General features: G+C 45.7%; 1 pseudogene; it reads left to right on the top strand.

Moving 5' to 3' along the window:
- The window catches only part of LOC119532589, a 17,197-nt pseudogene extending 17,025 nt beyond the window's left edge, over window positions 1-172 (top strand).
- The last annotated feature ends 11,011 nt before the right edge of the window (window positions 173-11,183 follow it).

The following is an 11,183-nucleotide window of genomic DNA, read 5'->3' as shown; positions in this document are numbered from 1 at the left end:
CATGCTCTGCCTTTCTGCTGCCTGGTGGTTTGAAAGACGCCTACTCATTTTTTCCTCTTCTCCAGCTGAGTCATTGGGGAAGTTCTGTGAGCCTGTGGTCGCTGGTCTTCAGCATTGCCAGCCGGAGGGACCTTTGAGTGTTGAAGCCAACAGTGGATTGGTCTCTCGGTGAGAGGGGAGGTTGAAGAGGCTTCATTTCCGCTCTCAAAGTAGGCCTAGACTGACCTTTTGTGGATTTCATCATGAGGACAATTCAAGAGGAAACACTCAACCCATAAAAAGGGAGGAGTGCGTGTACCAGGAAGCTGTAGAGTTGATGACTGAAAGCAGGGCACGAATATTGGGTTCCCCTAAAAAGTAAAGCCCTTTGTCAGCATCACTTTTATTTTTTTAATCAGAAAAAATTCCCTGTGGTAATCAGACCCATCCCTTAAACTTAGCATCTTCTCTGTTTACAGCCTAGGGTTCCTCTGCTCTTCAGCTACCTTGCACCCCCCAAAGATGAGGAAGAAACTCAGCATCAAGGCTGTAGGTCAAGATCAAGGTATATTAGATAGATTGTAAGCTTGGCGATAGTGAGCTCTTTGTCTTGGCATCTGTTGTCCCCTCCCTTAACTTTTTACTGCTAAATGTGCAGTAGGTGTTCAATAAATATTGAAAGTAGGCTTGAGGGTGGCAAGTTGATCAGCCCCCATTGCAATAGCCTCCATATCTGATCTTGGGGAGTCCCGCATTTGAGGTCTTCCCTGTGTTGGTGCTTCCTTGCGTCATCCCACCTCACATCTGCTTTCTTTTGGTGGTGAACTCTTGCAGTACAGAAGACTGTGCTGTGCCCAAATTATCTGCTCTAGAAGAGATGGACATACTTGGGCTGGGTTTGGGCTGCACAGTCTTAAGAGTCATCTCTTCATTCAGAAAATAATTTGTTGAGTGTCATCTCTGTTCTTGGCATTGTACTGAACGGGAGGTGTGGGGGAGGGACATAAGGAAGGGTTAGTCAGTGTCCCTGTCCTCACAGTGCTGACAATCTGGTTGTGGATGCATTTACATGGAAAAAAAATAAACTGAACTAAACATTATCTAAGAACAAGAAATCCCATAGGGCATGACTAAGTGGCAAGTAAGACAGACCATAGCTGGAAAATCACTCACCATTGCTTCCTCCAATTGCTAGACAGATGGGGGACAACTTGAATTACAGAATAGAGCATGAAGAACCGAAGAATTGTCCACCCTGGGGTGGCATTCGCCTTGTTCATCAAGGGCTGTGGAGTCAGATGACCATGGGTTTGAATCTCAGGTCTGCCGTTAGAAGCTGGGTGACCCTTAGTCAAATTACAGATGTTTTCACATCTGTAAAAAGCAACTAAGACAAAATGATGCTGCCTTCAGGGGCTGCGGTGAAGGATTAAATGAAGTAATGTGAAAAAATCATCTAGCACACTCACTAATGCAATAGGTGCTCAGTACATGGTAGTTTCTTTCCTCCTGGTTTGAATAGCAGTCCCTGAGTGTTTAGCATAAATGGGTAAGCGTACAGACTCTGGTACTGATGGCCTGGGCTTGAGTCCAGGCCCACCACTTACTATTTCTGTGACCTTGGGCAAGCTGTTTTAAACACCAGCTCCCGCAATTTAAAAATAAAATTAGAAGAGTTCATGGCTATATAGTACTTAGGACAGTACTTTGTTGTATGAGGAGCTCAATGTAAGCAGCAGCTATTACTACTACTATTCTCTTTTCTAGGAATCAATGATTGCAGGTTCATTAGCTGCTGCATCCTGCATTTCCCTAACCTCTTTTCCCCAGAGGGAAAGAAACCCAGGATTGTCGTGGTTCTGTAAGCTACCAGCATAATCACAAGTTTGAGGACAAATTCTGTGATTTGAAATAGAGGAGGTGCTAAGGAAGTGGAGGTGACTAGCTGTGACCCTACTTCCTAAATCCTTAGAGACCTAAGCTTAGCCTTTTAAATCCACCCTTTTCATGAGTGATTTTCCCCCAATCAGTGGAATTTTTTTTGTTCCTGAAGGTCTGCCACTTCCTTAATCCTGAACTGGCCTTTTTAAAAGAAGCCAAGGGCTTGGATTTGGGTGTTTCAAAAATACAGTCATATGCAGGCTCTGCACCCCCTTTTCTTGCTTATCATGGAATGTTCCTGCTGTTCCTGGGTAGCTGGGGCTCACTTTTGTGATTAACTCACCCCCTGTTCCCAGTTCTACAGTGTTGCAGTGCCCTAGCAGCCACCTTGGTCTCTCCTTGCTTCTTTCTGGGGTATCCACAGACTCAGTCCTAGGGCACACCTGCTGAGCTCCTTCCACAGGACCAGAGGTGCTTTTCTTGCAGAGTGCCTTCACTCCAACCTCATCCCTTACATGTGGGACCCTGGAGCCCCCATCCGTGCTCCATTTGGTGCTTCTAGTTATTCATTGGCAGGCATAGACAAATGTTTACATGGCACTTGGTGATGGCAGGACCAGGTGCCAGAATTACAGAGTGTGCAAACTTGCCTAAATGGCACCACCCTCATGGTGCTTTAAATTCACACCATTGTGCGAGGATGGTGATGAGTGTTGAAGTCCCTTCCCAGTGCCGAACGTATTTTCCCATGTGAACTTGGTCCTCAGAGACAGAGCTTTAGAGTTGACCTTCCTCTGGTGGCAGTGCTGTCCACACCTCAGAGATGCCAGTGGCAAGCAGCTCGGCTGTCTTCTGAACATGTCCCTTAAAGCCCAGGAGTGTCTGGGCATGTTTTCTTATGGAGTGGAAATTAGGCATGCTGTATTGTTAGCTTATGGTGGTGCTCATAAATTCTGTATGAACTTAGAACCCTTTATATAGAACCATTTTCTTTTATTTATGTAACTTAAGTTTCCTGACATTTCCTGTGCTCTCAACTGTCATACTCTGTGAACCTTAGCTTCAGATTAAGTTAGTGTGCATATAGATATGTAGGTACATACACTTTACACCTACATATGCAAATACACCCTTTGGGGGGTGGCATCATACTGTATCCTTTAAGATTGCTTGTACGTGTGGATTGACTTTAAGTAAGCTTGGTGTGTGGAAACCTAGGTTGAACCCCGGTTTGCCATTTATGTGGCTCTGATTTAAAAAGGATCCTCAGCCATATTTTTTTAAGATAGCAAACCTTCTTTGAGAACCTTGCCTAGATTTAGATTTCCAACCACAGCTTTCCCTGGATCTGGGCTCAGACGAATCTGGATTGGAAGTGAGGTTCTTTGGACATTTCTGGACATGCCAGTTAACTGCAGCTCGTTCATTCAACACCCTTTTGTTGAGTGGGCACCTTGGCTCTTTACCAGGCACCAGACTAGTAAGTGTCAGAAAGATGACTGAAAACCAAAAAAGTAGAGGAGTTTAAGGCAAGGACATCATGCCTAGCTAGGATATGAAGGAACTGACATTGAGATGGGCCCTGAAAGATTTAAAAAGGAGGGAGAACTTTCAAGTCAGGAAAGAGCTTGGACAATGTGTAGACTAGAGGATGGAATGGTTGGAGTAGCAAATAGTCCAATGTGGCTGAGTGCTGGAGACATAAGAGGAAGTAGGAGGAGATGGATTGGGAAGAGCTTGAAAGTAGGTTGGTGAAAGCCAGGAACAGCAGGCTGGGGGCTTGGACCTCATGCCTCAGAAAGGGCTGGCCTCCTTGGTGGAATTAGAGCAGTAACTGCTGAGTCAGTGCAGTGTTGAGGTTTGCAAACCTGAATTCACTGTGCAGGTGGGTTGGAGAAGAGATCACGGTTGCATGGGAGTCAGGCAGAAGGGTTGAGGAGGAGGGGACAGATCCAACATAGACTTCCAAAGATCTGAGATGAAGTGGATGTGGGAGTGGAATGAGAGGACAGAGACAAGGATGACTGAAAGAATTGAAGAGAGAAGGAACCAATGAAGGAAGAGGAGAGAACCAGGGTGGGGTGAGGGTGATGTATTTGTTTCCTAGAGCTGTTTAACAAATTACCACAAACTGGATGGCTTAAAACAGAAATTCATTCTCTCACAGTTCTGGAAGCTTGAAGTCTTGGAATTAGGGTGTCTTTAGGGCCACACTGCCTCTGAAGGCTCTAGGGGAGAATCCTTCTTTGCTTCTTCCAGTTTCTGGTGGCCCCGGGTGTTCCTTGGCTTGAGGAGCATAAATTCAGTCTGTTTCCATCCTCACTTGGCCTTTTTCCCCATGTGTCTCTCTGTATCTCCAAATCTCCCTATGTAAGAACAGCAGCCAATGGGTTTAGAGCCCATCCTAATCTAGTATGACCTCATCCTAATTTGATTACATCTGCAAACAAAGAATCACATTCATAGGTACCTGTGGTTAGGGCTTCAACATATCTTGAGGACACACTATTCAATCCACAACAGATGGTGTGTGTGTGATTGCAGTAAATAAGTAAACAAACCAAACATGTCTTGTGCATCTACCAGAAACTCTCCTCTTTGCCTGTTGCCATTGCTGGGTGCCATGTGCAAGGTTGAAAAGCCAGACTTGCAGATAGGGACTGAGCCCCTCCTAGGTGCAAAGCATTCCACTGACTAGTCCATGATAACTAGCCCATTTAGTCCTCAAACACACCTATGAGGTAGTAATATTATCTTCCTTTAGAGGATTAGGAAAAGGCACAAAAAAGTGAATTAACTTGCCCAAGGTAGAGCTGGGATTTGAACTCAGGTCTTTCTGATCTCAGAGCCCAAGCCCTTAACTACTGTCCTAGATGCCTCTGAGGAATGTTGAGGTGGGAAGGGGGAAAGGTGAGAGCTTCCTTTAAAACTAGAGAGCACAGGAGGGGCTGGAACTCCTTGAAGAATGGAATCAGGAACGGAAGTGATGTTTTAATGATGTGCCAGTTAACGGCAGCTCATTCCAGATTAGAAATTGAGGGGATCAAATCTGAGAAGGCACTTACAGTCTAGGGGCTCTGTCACAGGGATAACTGCTGACCCAGTAACAGGACACTTCTGACCCTCAGCACCAAAGAGCCAGCTTCTGGAAGCCCTGAAATCTGAAGACGCGCGCCCGTTTCTGACTCTATGACTTGCCTCGGGAGAGGAGGCTCAGCTTTCTTACGAGCATGGCCTGCCTGAGGGAGGGATGGGCAGAAGAAAGAGGTTGGGGTGGGTGGGAACCTGTTTGCTGCCTGCTAACAGGAAGAGAAGACTCTGCCTCACCAGTGGCAAGGGGCAGAAAGTTGAGGAATGTGGGGCCCTAGCAGAGGCTTGGATGGGGACCAGCTGCTCTGTCCCTGTTCCATTAGGACCAGAGCCTTCACCGCTGTGTCGCAACAGAGCTCCCTGCCTCTTGTGGAAACCCCGGGTTCCTCCCTTAATGGTCTGGCACATTCCGACCCCATGACTAGGCAGGATTTGCAAGGGCAGCTCAGCATGCCAGGGTTCAGACTCAACCTTGGTTTAATTCTCACTCAGGGCTTTGTGGTTTGCCCCATTGTGGATGGCAGCAGTTACTGATTCTGTGGATCTCTCAGCCAGCATAATGTGAACATGATGTGGCGTGGTGGTGGATTTTGAGTTTAGATCTTAAAGGGACTATGGAAGGGTTAGGTGTGGGAATCTTACCCCAGATACAGCGGAATGGTTTTCTGGTTTTACTCTTCTTGCTTTGCCCAATGCATGAACCAGAATGGTAAGTCACATTCCACAAAGTATAGCTTCTTCCTGTCATCCAAAGCCCTTGGGCATGGCTCTGGGTTTGCTCAGGCTGCACAGATGTGTTTTTAACTGAGACATTTGCTCTGTAAGTGCTCACGAGCACTGACATTGCAGCAGTGTTTAGATATCACCCTTGAGTTTGCAGAAAGGGCAAAACTACAGTTGAAAATGAAAATTTAGTATTCTGAGCTGCCTATTCATATCTTCATTAATCATTTTTTTGTTGTTGTTAAACTTCTGAGGTGAAATAAACCATAGTGGTTAAGCTGGCAGGCTCTGGATTCAGAACTGCTGTGTGTTCAAACTCTAGCTCTGCTACCTAAAGCTGTGTGACCTCAGGCAAGTTACTTTTTGCACCCCAGGTTCATTGTCTGAAAAATTGGGACATTGTTAAATCCCCCTTTCTGGGGTTGTTGTGAGGATTATTTGAGATACTCCATATAAAACTCCATACATTTTACCAAATTAGTATTATGATATTCTAGGCTCGAAGATAAATGTGATCTTGCCTTCGTGTTGCTTGGAGTCTGGATGGGGAGACAGATATTAATTGGATAATCATACAAATACGAAATTACCTTTATGGGAACCTGACCTCATGAGGGGGATCACAGAAAGCTTCCCTGAGGAAGTGTGGCTTGAGTGCAGACCTGAGGGTACCTGCGTTTACTAGGTGAAATACGGGAAGCCAGGGCAGTCCAGTCTGGGCAGAGGAGCTTGTGCAAAGTCCCTGTGGCTATTGTACCTGAGGCGGTTTGGGACAGAAGGGAGGCCAGTGTGGCTAAGTCATACCAGGGGCAGGACAGACAGACCCCGTGCATGGAACTTTGTGCACCATGTTTAGGATTTTTGCCCGTAATTTAAAAGCAAAGGGAAATCACCACAAGGTTGCAAAGCAGGGGAAGAACATGGCCTGATCACTATTTCCGAAGCTCCCTCTGGCTGCAGAGTGGAGAATGGATGGGCGCAGAGCTACGTGGAAGTCATTAGGAGGCCCTCGTCATACTTTCTTCCTGGAGCCAGTGTCTCCCAAACTCCCTTGAGGCAGGAGGCTAAGGGTCACATGTGTGTTAAAATACCAGTGCTCAGGACCCATCCCAGATCTGAGGGATCACAATGGGAGCGGGGTTGGTGATGTTTGTCATCAGGCAAGGCTGGGGAACACTGCTGCGGGCTGTGTAAAAACGAAGAGAGCCTAACTGCACTTGAAAAGCGATTTTCAAAAGCTAAGTTCCCAAAAAGCCAAGACTGTGACTTGATTTGACCGTGTATTTTGTATTTGTTGAGGATGATGAACTAGAACAAATACAGGGAAATAAGCCCAGCCAAACCCGGTTAGAGGTGATTTCCAATCATTTGCATTCCTGGCCTGGGGATGTTTATTGTGAGCACAGGAAAGGTGGTGGCCCCCACTCTGCCGAAGGAGCACCTTCCCATCTCTGAATTAATCTTGTACTTTCTTGGGCTCCAGGTCTCTGATTTTTACCCTAGAGGCATCCTATCCAATGCAGGATAGACCTCCCTTGGGTGAAGATATAGGCTTCTGGTTGATGAGCGTCACACTGGGATTTCATGGGTGATGGTGGCATTTGCCCAATGCATGAACCAGAAGGATAAGTCACATTCCATGAACTGTAGCTTCTTCCTGTCGTCCAGAGCCCTTGGGCATGGCTCTGGGTTTGCTCAGAGCGCCGGTTCTGGAGTCAGAATCCTGTGTGATTTTTCTCGTTTTTCTTCTTATTAAAGTTATTGAAAAGATGAAGTATGTTAGATACCCAGCACATAGTAGATGCTCAAAAAATGGCAGGTCGTCCTACCTTCTCCCTGCTCTCCCAGATACACATTTTTGAAGCAGGAAAAAATATGTCTTGAGAAAGAAGATTATAAATTACCAGTGGCTGAGGTGGAGAGGGGGAAGGGGTTGTTATTGCTGACTGGGTACCGAGCTTTTATTTGGGGCAATAGAAAAGTCTAGGTAATAGATGGTGGTGATGGCAGCACAACATTGTGAATGTAATTAACACCACTGAAATGTATGCTTGAAAGTGGTAAAAATGGGAAAGTTATGTTGTGTGTATATGTTTTGTGTAATTTTTATGTAAACCTATGATAGCTCTAAAAAATAGTGTATCTGAAAAAAAAAAAAAGAAAAAAAAGAAGCACCAGCAGCCTGATTCTACTCTGACAAATCAGTTTGACCAAGGGACAGATGAATCTTCAACACAGAATATGCTTCTCTTGCAGAGTAGTTTGCTTATTCAGGCTTTCTGCAAGGCTGTGAGCCCCAGAGGACCCTGCTGCCAGACTGAGGGGATGAGGTCTGGCCTGAAGAACCAGAAGATCTGTTCTCTCTCCTCAACTTGCTAGAACTTTGAGCTAAGTCACTTAGCCTCTAGAGCTTAACCTCGCTCAGCCTCCATTTGGTCCTCTGATAATTGGGCTGTAGTAGGTTGCAAAGGAACTTTCAAACTCTAACAGTTACTCTATCACGTCAACCCATGAGTATGGCAATTTGTGATATCTTTTGTATTTTTGTTTTGCCTTTGTTTCCCCCACTAGATTGTAAAGTTCCTGCTTTATATCTATTTATCTATATCTATATCTATCTATCTCTTGATACCCCCTAAAATATCTAGGAGGGTACTTTTCACATAGTAGATCTTTAAAGGTGTGTTTGAGGGCTCCAGCTCCCCAGTCTCCTGGAGCTTGCGATGGACAACTGAAAATGCCCAGGTACCTAAAAGCCTCAGTCACCACCATCACACTGGTGAAACCACAGGTAATGCCCTCAGTCAGAGGACTGACTGCAGAGGAAGAGAGGGCAAGATGGGACTGGATATGACAAGGCTCATAGCTTTAGCTGTAAGCAGTAATCAGCCATCTCAAGGTCTCTTGGGCAGAAGACAACAGGAAACTGTCATCAATGCAGAGAGACAGGGCACTGGAAATGAGAGTGCCCCCACGGATGAAAAGAGCCTCCATGGCCCTGTCCATGGTGTGGGAAGCCAGAACACTGGCCTGAGAGTGCATTGAGCCCCCAAGGGGGAGCAAGTCCTCTCCAAAAGCCATGTTGGCCGCCCCTGACCAGGACTAAAGTGGCCCGGGGCAAATGGCTCCCTGAATCTCACCAAAGAACATCAGTATCATCGAGCTCCAGGTGTCTCTTGACATGGTAGAACTGTTCCAGCCATGACAAACCAGGCTACTTCTCTAAGGAAAACATCCTTCCCGACTACCACCTCACAACGGACTGTAGGGACAACTCTACGTCCCCCCCAGCCGGAAGCAGATACAGAAGCACCACCAATCTGCATCCTTCAGCATCCCTAGAAAAATAAAAGAAAAAGCCTGGAATGTTAGGCTCAGGATCTGGACCCTCACCCCAACCCCACCCTTAGGAATTTTGATATAGAGCCACTGCCCCTCATCTCACCCTAGGAACCTGCAGGTCTGCAATAAGCCACCACCCCCATCCTAGGAACCCTGAATATTAAAATTTTAAACTTTCCTGCTTCCAACCCCCGCTTTCAAACTGGCCAATGGATACTTGCCAGCTATCCCCTTTCCTAAAAGTAGTTATGGAGAAACTACCATACCTAGACCTGCCAGCCTCTCCTTCCCTGGACAAAGAACTTTCTGCCAACCATCCTTTATAAGCCCTACTGTTCCCTTGGCTCAGGGCTCTTGCTATTTTCTTAGGCTTCAGCCCACCTATACATGGCTGGACAATAAAACTCCTTTGGATCGGAAAAAAAAAAAAAAGGTGTGTTTGATTTATTACGTACTGGCATAAGTTGCAAGAGCCCTACATCCAGCCTGTTGATGCCTTCTGTGAATATTTCAGAGCTGAGAGCCCTGGAAAACCAGTCAAGAAGGCTGGCAGATTGGCAGCTGATGAGTGACACAAGAGTGTGGAGCAGAAGCAGATTGCTTCTCTATCTGTGGTTCCTTTCAAGTTACAAAAACAAGGGAAATGCTATCTTAAGATAAAGGACTTGCTCATCTTCCTTCACTCAGGATTTGAAGCTTGCCCAAGTTTTCAGGCTGTTTTTCAGTTTCTGCCTCGGTATCAACGGTGGCAGAAGGGCTTTGGGGAGCTGTATCACAGCTGGTACCGCATCAGAGCGTTCTGACCTTAGAAATACTCAAGTCAGGTTATTTGTCAGGTTACTGGAGTTTGAGCTCCAATCCATATATGAGGTGTTTGGGTTTGTTGGCTTGTGTGTGTGTTTGCTGCCGATTTGCATGTGCCTGTGTCCTGTGTGTATTAATTTATGCAGTTGTATGTGAGTTCACATGAAGCAGATCTGTGTAACTTGCGGGGCTATTCACACAGTAAACTTAAGCTTTCACGTTTGCAAATGTGGTAGCAATTTTAGGCTTCCAACTCTCACTGAATGCAAGTTCTTGGGGTTGTAAGGTGTAGAACATTTTTCCGGCTGGTCTCTCAGCTCCTGGTGGACAGAAATCAAGAATTTTTAATGGCACAAGAAAAAACAGAACATTAGCATTGTTTTAAACTACACTAAAGATGTGGGTTTAGAAACCATGGTTCATTAGTTTGCAGCTAGAGAAGAGCCTGCCTGTACTGAGACTCCAACTGCAATTTTTTTTCCCATGGGCACTGATGGCGAGGGGTGGCCAGAAGTGTGTATGAGTTGACTTGCCAGCCAGAAGAAATATTTCTCTGATCTTGGGTGAAAACTGGCCCTCCTTAGGTATTAAGAGGGACTAGAATTTGGGCACTATGTTTCTTACTAGAGTCTCCTTAAAATTGTGCTGTCCTTTTGTTCCAGTTTGCTAATGCTGCTGTCATGCAAAATATCAGAAATGGATTGGCTTTTTAAAAGGGGGTTTATTTGGTTACAAAGTTACAGTCTTAAGGCCATAAAATGTAAAATGTCCAAGGTAATGCATCAACAATTAGGTACCTTCACTGGAGGACAGCCAATGGCATCCGGAAAACCTCTGTTAGCTGGGAAGGCAGGGGCTGGCGTCTGCTCCAGAGTTCTGGGTTCAAAATGGGTTTCTTTCAGGACGTTCCTCTCTAGGATGTAGCTCCTCTTCAAAATGTCACTCTCAGTTGCTCTTGGGGCATTTGTCCTCTCTTAGTTTCTCCGGAGTAAAAGTCTGCTTTCAAAGGCCATGTCCAAAATGTCTCTGTAAGCTGCAGCTCCTTTCTCAACTCCTGTGCATTCTTCAAAGTGTCCCTCTTGGCTGTAGCAAGCTCGCTCCTACTGTCTTAGCTTATATAGTGCTCCAGTAAACTAATCAAGGCCCATGCTGAATGGGCAGGGCCACACTTCCATGGAAATTATTTAATCAGAGTTATTACCTACAGTTGGGTGGATCGCAGCTCCATGGAAACACTCAAAGAATTGCAATCTAATCAACACTAATACATCTGCCTATACAAGATTGCATCAAGGTAATGGCGTTTTGGGGGCCATAATACATCCAAACCAGCACACCCCACTTGCTCATTGGTAACTGTGATT

Source organism: Choloepus didactylus, chromosome 4, assembly GCF_015220235.1.
Source record: "Choloepus didactylus isolate mChoDid1 chromosome 4, mChoDid1.pri, whole genome shotgun sequence".
NCBI classification, from domain to species: Eukaryota; Metazoa; Chordata; class Mammalia; order Pilosa; family Megalonychidae; genus Choloepus; species Choloepus didactylus.
This window is presented reverse-complemented; position numbering and strand designations above follow the sequence as displayed.